Source organism: Schistocerca cancellata, chromosome 7 (genome assembly GCF_023864275.1).
Source record: "Schistocerca cancellata isolate TAMUIC-IGC-003103 chromosome 7, iqSchCanc2.1, whole genome shotgun sequence".
In the NCBI taxonomy this organism is placed as follows: Eukaryota; Metazoa; Arthropoda; class Insecta; order Orthoptera; family Acrididae; genus Schistocerca; species Schistocerca cancellata.
In genome coordinates this window covers 60420326-60429890 of record NC_064632.1, presented here as the reverse complement: position 1 = coordinate 60429890, position 9565 = coordinate 60420326, and positions in this window count along the sequence as shown.

Sequence of the window (9565 nt, the reverse complement as noted above, 5' to 3'; positions counted from 1 at the left end):
TTACAATTTAGCCAATCACCATTGAATACAGATACAACAGATAATGTTTCAAAGGCAAGCCACTGTGATCTTGGCAGAAGGCCTTACACGCCAGGAATGGCAATAAATTAAAAATTGTTTAAAACTCGCTGCAACTTACAAATTACAGGTATTGAAATATTAAAGGCAAGTCGCCACAAAAACAGCAGACGGCATCAGACGCCAGGAATTGCAGTAAATATGGTTTTAAGGCTTACTGCTAAAATACAAATACCAAATTAGAATTTTAAGGCAAATGACCAGAATCACGGCTGACCGCCTTACATGCCAGGAACGACAATAATATAAAAAATTTAAAAACCTACTGTAAAACAGCAAATACAATAGCGAAAAATAATTAAAAAAACAAGCAACTGATCCAGACGGTGCTCCAGGAATCGACCTCTGAGAAGGTCTGGCAACAAACACTTTCGCGGGCGATGAGATAGGCAGCCAAGAGTTGCATTCGCTTCACAGAATGGTAACTCAGACTAGTGGCAGTCTAACGAATGACTAATGATAATCTTGCTGAAAGTACCCGACGCCCGATAAACCAAATGCAACGATGGAACAATATGCCAAAGCCGGGACCGGCAGTCTGCACTATGTCCCAAGAATACTGTGTTTAGAGCGCCCGAAACGAGAAAGGAACCACTACCACCAGAGTAGAAAGCACTCCACTCGCTGCTCTTCGCCTCTGGGTCACTATGAGCAGCAACACGAACCCAAGTCACTGGAGAATGGCTAGAGATCACAATGGCGGAGGTTTCTCTCTTGGGTCCTTTGCTGTTCTTAATATATATTAATGACTTGCCATTCTATATTCATGAAGAGGCAAAGTTAGTTCTCTTTGCTGATGATACAAGTATAGTAATCACACCTGACAAACAAGATTTAACTGATGGAATTGTCAATACTGTCTTTCAGAAAATTAATAAGTGGTTCCTTGTAAACGGACTCTCACTGAATTTTGATAAGCCACAGTACATACAGTTCCGTACAGTGAATGGTATGACGCCATTAATAAATATAGACCTTAATCAGAAGCATATAGCTAAGGTAGAATATTCCAAATTTTTAGGTGTGTCCATTGATGAGAGATTAAATTGGAAGAAACACATTGATGATCTGCTGAAACGTTTGAGTTCAGCTACTTATGCAATAAGGGTCATTGCAAATTTTGGTGATAAACATCTTAGTAAATTAGCTTACTACGCCTATTTTCACTCGTTGCTTTCATATGGCATCATATTTTGGGGTAATTCATCACTGAGGAATAAAGTATTTATTGCACAAAAGCGTGTAATCAGAATAATAGCTGGAGTCCACGCAAAATCATCCTTCAGACAGGATCTAGGGATATTCACAGTAGCTTCTCAGTATATATACTCTCTTATGAAATTTGTTATTAACAACCAAACCCAATTCAAAAGTAATAGCAGTGTGCATAACTACAATACTAGGAGAAAGGATGATCTTCACTATTCAAGATTAAATCTAACTTTGGCACAGAAAGGGGTGAATTATACTGGCACTAAAGTCTTTGGTCACTTACCAAATAGTATCAAAAGTCTGACAGGTAACCAACAAGTATTTAAGAAGAAATTAAAATAATTTCTGAATGACAACTCCTTCTACTCCAAGAGGAATTTTTAGATATAAATAAAAAAAGAACAAAAAAAAACAAAACAAAAATATTAATACAAAAATAAAAAATAAAAAAATAAAAATAAAAAAACACAAAAAATGAAAAAGTTGTTATATTAACTTAAGTATGTTGTTAAATTAACTTAATTATGTCTTGCATTGGACGAAATATCGTATTCATGATCCATGGAACTAGTATTAATCTAATCTAATCTAATCTAATCTGGATTGAGCTGCACTCATCTTAAGGCTTGCTGGATCCGGTTTACGACGAGGTCGTGTACCCTCGTGACCAGAGCCCTTCCATCCGGCAGTCCATGCGTGTCGCCAGCAGTTCCGGCGTGTTCTCGCACTGCGCTGACCTGGCTCCTCCTGAGTCCCCAACCACCACACTCACACGACCTGGAAAAACAACGACGTCGCCCCAAGGATAGGGCAACAGTTACTACATATCGATAACCGCCGCTGCTGCCACTAGCGGACAGGCAACGCTCGTGAAAGCGAGTGGCGCCAGTCAACAAGAGAAGAAGACAAACAACCGCAACCATGCCAACTAAACGATACCCTCTGGCCTCGAACAGAGGGCGGAAACCTACAACGCCACCAACGCGAGCTGCAGCACGGCTTAAATCCCCATTCTTCCTACAGACCTACTTCGAAGTGTTGGAGAGTGGTTGGTTGATGTTGACATGGTCCATCCAGTCCCCTAATGCTCTATGGGATTCAAGCCGGGAGAGCGAGCAGGCCACGCCATGTGTGCAAGATCTTCCATTTCCAAGACAACATCAACCACCCGCGCTCTTTGAGATCGAGCATTATCGTCCATCTGTACGAAGTCTGCGCCCACAGCACCTCGCAACAACCGCGCATGAGATCCCAAGACCTCCTCACGGTAACTGACAGCAGTTAAATCTTGCTGATTCGAGACGCTAATCCGTCGAGAAGCACTCTCCAGATCAGATCGGGACAGATCTGTGAAAAGAACATTGGCCCACCGTTCGACAGTCCAAGTGGCATGTTGACGGCTCCACTCAAGACGTTTCCTTCTGTGAAGACAATCCAGAGGTAAACAGACACCAGGTCTCCAGCAATAAAGACCACGCTGCTGAAGCCACCTGTATACCGTTTGCCTTGATACAACACTTCCAGGGAATGCAGCTACAGTGCAGTTCTAAGGCAGTACCATCGTGGCCTTACAATCAAATAACGGTCGACTCTTTCTTATGTCACACGTGGTCGGCGCTGTCCTGGTCTCCGGGATACACTTTCGGTCTCTAAATGCTGTCGCCTCATCCGAGAAACGACAGAACGATTCACGTTAAGCCATCGAACCACATCGATTTGCTACTCTCCTGCATCCATACTTCCTATGGCTCTCAGCAGCATAGAGTCTGATAGGCGTCTTCTCTGTGTCATGCTGCAGCGTCTGTGAGTGTGTACACAGCGATTGTGGATGTGGGATTACCTTGCAAACACTACCCAGACCTCACTGCTGGCGTGGAAGTCCGTAGATCGTAACGCCATCTTCCGTGCAGAGCTCGATCGTAACGACATCTGTTGACAGTTTGTATGATTATATTCGAACACGTGAGGCAATACTGACTCTACGACTTATCTTAGATGCTAGATTAAAAAAGGCAAATCTACGTTTATAGCATTTGTAGACTTAGAGGAAACTTTTCACAGTGTTGACAGGAATACTCTCTTTCAAATTCTAAATGTGGCAGGGGTAAAATACATGGAGCGAAGGGCTATTTACAATTTGTACAGAAACCAGATGGCAGTTATAAGAGTCGAGGGACATGAAAGGGAAGCAGTGGTTGGGAAGGGAGTGACACAGGGTTGTAGCCTACCCCGATGTTATTCAATCTGTATATTGAGCAAGCAGTAAAGGAAACAAAAGAAAAATTCGGAGAAGGTATTAAAAACCATGGAGAAGAAATAAAAACTTTAAGGTTCACCGATAACATTGTAATTCTGTCAGAGACAGCAAAGGACTTGGAAGAGCAGTTGAACGCAATGGACAGTGTCTTGAAAGGAGGATATAAGATGAACATCAACAAAAGCAAAAAGGAGGGTAATGGAATGTAGTCGAATTAAGTCAGGTGATGCTGAGGGTATTAGATTAAGAAGTGACACAGAGTAGTAAAGGAGGTTTGCTATTTGGGGAGCAAAATAACTGATGATGGTCCAAGTAGAGAGGATATAAAATGTAGACTGGCAATGGCAAGGAAAGAGTTTCTGAAGAAGAGAAATTTTCAAAGCATCGAATATGGATTTAAGTGTCAGGAAGTCGTTTCTGAAAGTATTTGTATGGAGTGTAGCCATATATGGAAGTGAAACATGGACGATAAATAGTTTGGACAAGAAGAGAAGAGAAGCTTTCGAAATGTGGTGCTACAGAAGATGCTGAAGATTAGATGGGTAGGTCACATAACTAATGAGGAGGTATTGAATAGAATTGGGTAGAAGAGGAGTTTGTGGCACAACTTGGCAAGAACAAGGGATCGGTTGGTCGGACATATTCTGCGGCATCAAGGGATCACCAACTTAGTATTGGAGGGCAGCATGGAGGGTATAGTTCGTAGAGGGAGACCAAGAGATGAATACACTAAACAGATTCAGAAGGATGTAGGTTGCAATACGTACTAGGAGATGAAGCAGCTTACACAGGATAGAGTAGCATGGAGAGCTGCATCAAACCAGTCTCAGGACTGAAGACCACAACACAATCGTGAACTAGACACAGGATGGGGAGATAGTTCTTTGTTGCTTTAATTTTGGACACAGGTATACATTGCCTAGTGCTACGTTTGTGTTTTATGATGATGATGATGAGAGAATGGAGAGCGTGAAACCCGGTGCCGACACATATTCTACTCTTCTCAAATAGCACCAAGGGGAGGGGTGAGGGGGGCGGGCACCGAGATGAAGGCCCACATCCAGAGGACGGATCACAGTCGACAATGTCACATGCGCTCGCCACATCAGATGCTGCCTACAGGATTAACTTTCTCTAGGAATTGGCGCAAAGATTGGTGATTACAAAATATACCCAACGATCTCTCCTCCCTTTGGCAGTGAAAATTTTTTCATACATCATCAGGACTCGAACCGGCTTACCTCCGAGTCGAGCACCACCAAATAAGCGTGCGTTAGCGACGTCGGCTAGCAAATCGAACGTAAAGTATACGTATCGCGACTGGTGAGTTGCAGCTATTCTAAGATGTAGACTGCAGCTTTTGAGATTCTCGCTAACACACAAGTATAACATTTAGACAACGACGGGCTTCCTTCTTACTGTATTTATATGTCTAATGTTTTACTAATTTTATTCTGAAGTATCCTGTAAAAAACCGATGCTACCAGAAAAGTCACAATTGGAGCAACCTCCTGCAGTTGACCCAAATGATTTTCTGCAAATTTGAGACGTCGTCAGTATGTGAAGAGAAGCATATTGTTCTTGCAAGGAGAGATCCAGTTTGAAATTTGTTCCATAATGTGACGAAATAGGGACACACAAATCCACTACTGCAAAACCCTTCACTGCGCTAGAAACATACATTACTTTCAATAAACGGACACCGTCTGGATCACAACTTTTCATTTCCCAACTACCGTTTTCAATCTGCGCTGCAGATCGTTTTCAGGTCTGACGCCGCAAAGTGGAATTTGTCAACGGTTGTGTAAAACAACGGTTGACGAACTGTGCTTCGCGGCGCGACCTGAAGATGATCTGCAACTCAGATGGAAACCGACTGTTGCCAAATAAAAAGTTGTGATCCAGACGGTGTTTGTTTATTTATTATAACAAAAGGGTCCCTGTTCCTAAGATATCGCGTCAGTTACGAAGTACACTGCTGTGGTCCACTCCACAAAAGGAGAAAATTTCAGTGATGACTCATCAATAAAAATAATAGAGGTATCTTTACTTCTGAGAGAGAAGAAAAGAATATTCACGAAAAGGAATGCTAAGTCCCTAATTGTATTTACCGGGTACAAGGAATTAAATTTTCTCTAGGACTTCCAAAGACTTTCACAGCAAAGATCCGGACGACTACCACATATTCCAAAAACTCTGGTCACGGAAAACCAGCTCGTGCTTCTCTCACATGACATCCTGAACGAAATGGATCAATGCAGTCATGTAGATGCAGCTGTTCTTGACATGCGAAAAACATATGACTCAGTACTACAGGAACGATTTTCAACGAAAGCACGATTGTATGGTATTAAACGAAATTTGTGACTGGACTGAGACTTCCATGTTAGAGAGAGAGGCAACATGTTATCGCGGACGGAGACAGCCCCCCCCCCCCCCCCCCCCCCCGACAGACGTGCAAGTAACTTCTGGTGTGTCCCACGGAATTGTGTTGGGATTCCTGCTGTTCATACTGTGTATTAAAGTCACAGCAGAGAATGTTAATAGCAACCTCAGAATTTTTTCAGGTGATGCAATTAGTTGTAGACCTAGTGAAGTACTATCTGAGACTGAAAAAATAATAAGACAGATCTTGATAAGATTTCAGGAAGACCAGAAGAAGGTATTGAGTGAAGTGTTCAAGAGTTACTAGTAAGACATCAAAACTGGCAGAGGAACAAGAACTAAAAATGGAAGATGCGTAGCATTTAAGTGGGGTGTGATTCGGGCTGGCAGTTCTGCAGACACGGGGCTCGATTTAACATTTGTTTCACTGAACATCAAAATACTTCCGATAACAGAATAGTAATATAATTTCACCAAAACAATACATCATTCTGTAACTCGTAAAGATCCTAAGCACGCTTCGAAACACTTAAATATCATACATTCAATAAATACAATTAAAATCCAACCTTTGCGCTAGGGTACATAAGAGGCAACAACAATAAAAGGCCCCCGGCCATATACAGTAATAACAACTGAGACAATTTCTGCAGTGGAAGATAAAGTGAAATGGCTGGGGATGCGGGGATCCGGGAGTGGCAAACGACTCAGCCCAGACTCGGCAGAAAACTGATAAATTTATTGCATCACAATCTACGTAATGCACGCGCTGGCGAATTGAGCACATTCGATAAATTCATATAATTACTAAGATGCTGAAAACAGAATGAGATTTTCACTCTGCAGCGGAGTGTGCGGTGATATGAAACTTCCTGGCAGATTAAAACTGTGTGCCGGACCGAGACTCGAACTCAGGACCTTTGCCTTTGGCGGGCAAGTGCTGTACCAACATTTTTTTTTTCCTTCGTTGTTGATCATTGTGTTTGGTCGTTGCGGACGTCACATGACATCCGGTCAAGTTCGTTTTGTTGATCCTTCCACTGAGTTTTTTTATTACAGAGGCCCATCAGCTCTCTGATCGAACACGTTGAGCTACCGTGGCGGCTATCAACTGAGCTACCCAAGCACGACTCACGGCCCGTCCTCACAGCTTTACTTCTGCCAGTACCTCGTCTCCTACCTTCCAAACTTTACTGAATCTCTCCTGCGAACCGCAAAGGTCCCGAGTTCGAGTCTCGGTCCGGCACACAGTTTTAATCTGCCAGGAAGTTTCAAGCTGAAAACAGTTTAAAGACACCAGTAAGCAGAAACATAGTTTAAAGACGCTAATACAACTACAACCGCAATGATTTAAAGGCGCCAACCATAAAAATCTATACTTAAAAAATTAGTAGTTTAGAGGAGACGGAGAACATTGAGACCACATTTTATTTAAAAGTGTTACCAAGTAAATTTAATGCTAAAAGGATAACAAAGATTTAAAGGTGCCAATTGACATTACATCCAAACAAAATTAAAACCCCAATAACAAGATGTATTACCATCAAAAACCTTTTAACACTCCAAAGACTAATTGAACAATGTGATATCGAAAATTGTCTTAATGATGCCAATAATAATGAGAGAAAAAGTTACCCACATGAAAATGTTTTAAGGGCGTCAATAAGGAGAACAAACACTGTATCGTTCCATGGATTTAGACTTAGTACCAACAGATTTCCAGTGAAGCAGGTTAAATTTCACTCAGGGTTTATACCAGTGAGGAACGCGAAGGCCTTGCCCTGAAAACTTTCCCTATAGCTGGCATGCACATTCGACATATGTCGTAACCATCCGTCCGACTAGTTTTACGCAGGTGGAATCTTAGACCTGTACAACAGAAAAAAGCTGTGTTACCTCATATACAATAGTATCTTAAAATATTTGTATATCATCTAAGAGAATGTATCAGTTTTACTTCGTTCTCATCACTTACAACATCAATGAATTTACGAAATGAATAATTAGTTATTAGGCGACCTTGTTGGCCGAATCATAGACGTCTAACCGAGTGGCAGCTGAAGCGATTAAACATCAAGCAAGTTATGACGAAATGCCACCCCGGGCGGCGTGATAGTTACAGACGAAATCAAATCACCCAAGTTACCTCTGACACTGCCATTGGAATTTAGAATAAAAGGAACATATAAATGATGGAGAGAACCAAACTCCCCTGATTGCTACTAAGTTCACTGTCCTTCAGTGCAACACAGTCAAAACAGTAGATAGTAGTTCACCACATCTTCTGTTGTATGATGGAATAACTGCCGCACATCATCAGATCAGATTCATCCCGGTGAAGTACTTTGGTGGCGGAATATAATATAGCTTCACCACATTCAGTCTTCCGTAATAGCAATGGATATGTCACGAAAGAAGCGACGACTTTGAAGGTGGCTACCCATCATGTTTCCACCTACAAACAGGAATACCTGGCGCCTAGCAAAGCACCGCCGCTGGCTTGCGCAAAGTGCACTGTCCCGTCACATTAATGTGACCACCTGTCAAAAGACTGACTAACCACCTTTTGCAGATCGGACCGCTGCAAGACGTGCAGGAAGTCGATAAGGTTCTGAAAGGTACGGACAGGGACCAACTCCTGTGTCGTGGGCCGCTGCATACGGTTTCTCGGCTGAGGATCCGTGGTGCATACAGCCAGATCGAGGTGGCCCCACAGATTCTTGATTGGGTTTGAATCAGGGGACACTTCTGGCCGTTGGGATGTGGTAAACTCATCCTCGTGCACTTCGAATCACGCACATGTACTGCGAGCTGCGTGAGACGTTGTATCGTGTCGCTGGCAGACGCCGTTGTGCCCAGGAAAGGCAAACTGCAAGAAGTAGACGTGGTCCCCAAGGATAGACGGCTACTTGCGTTGATATGATGTGCCTTTCAGAATGACGAGGTCAACTAGGGAAAGCCGAGAAAGGATTCCCCAGACCATAACGCTCCATTCTCCCGTCCGGACTCTTCTGGGGATTGTTGGAGCATGTTTGCATTTAGACGTTTCACGCCGTACACGTCAATGGCCATCGGTTCTATGGAGTATACAGGGTATTACAAAAAGGTACGGCCAAACTTTCAGGAAACATTCCTCACACACAAATAAAGAAAAGATGTTATGTAGACATGTGTCCGGAAACGCTTAATTTCCATGTTAGAGCTCATTTTAATTTCGTCAGTACGTACTGTACTTCCTCGATTCACCGCCAGTTGGCCCAATTGAAGGAAGGTAATGTTGACTTCGGTGCTTGTGTTGACATGCTCTACAGTACTAGCATCAAGCACATCAGTACGTAGCATCAACAGGTTAGTGTTCATCACGAACGTGATTTTGCAGTCAGTGCAATGTTTACAAATGCAGAGTTGGCAGATGCCCATTTGATGTATGGATTAGCACGGGGCAATAGCCGTGGTACGGTACGTTTGTATCGAGACAGATTTCCAGAACGAAGGTGTCCCGACAGGAAGACGTTCGAAGCAATTGATCGGCGTCTTAGGGAGCACGGAACATTTCAGCCTATGACTCGCGACTGGGGAAGACCTACAACGACGAGGACACCTGCAATGGACGAGGCAATTCGACGTGCAGTT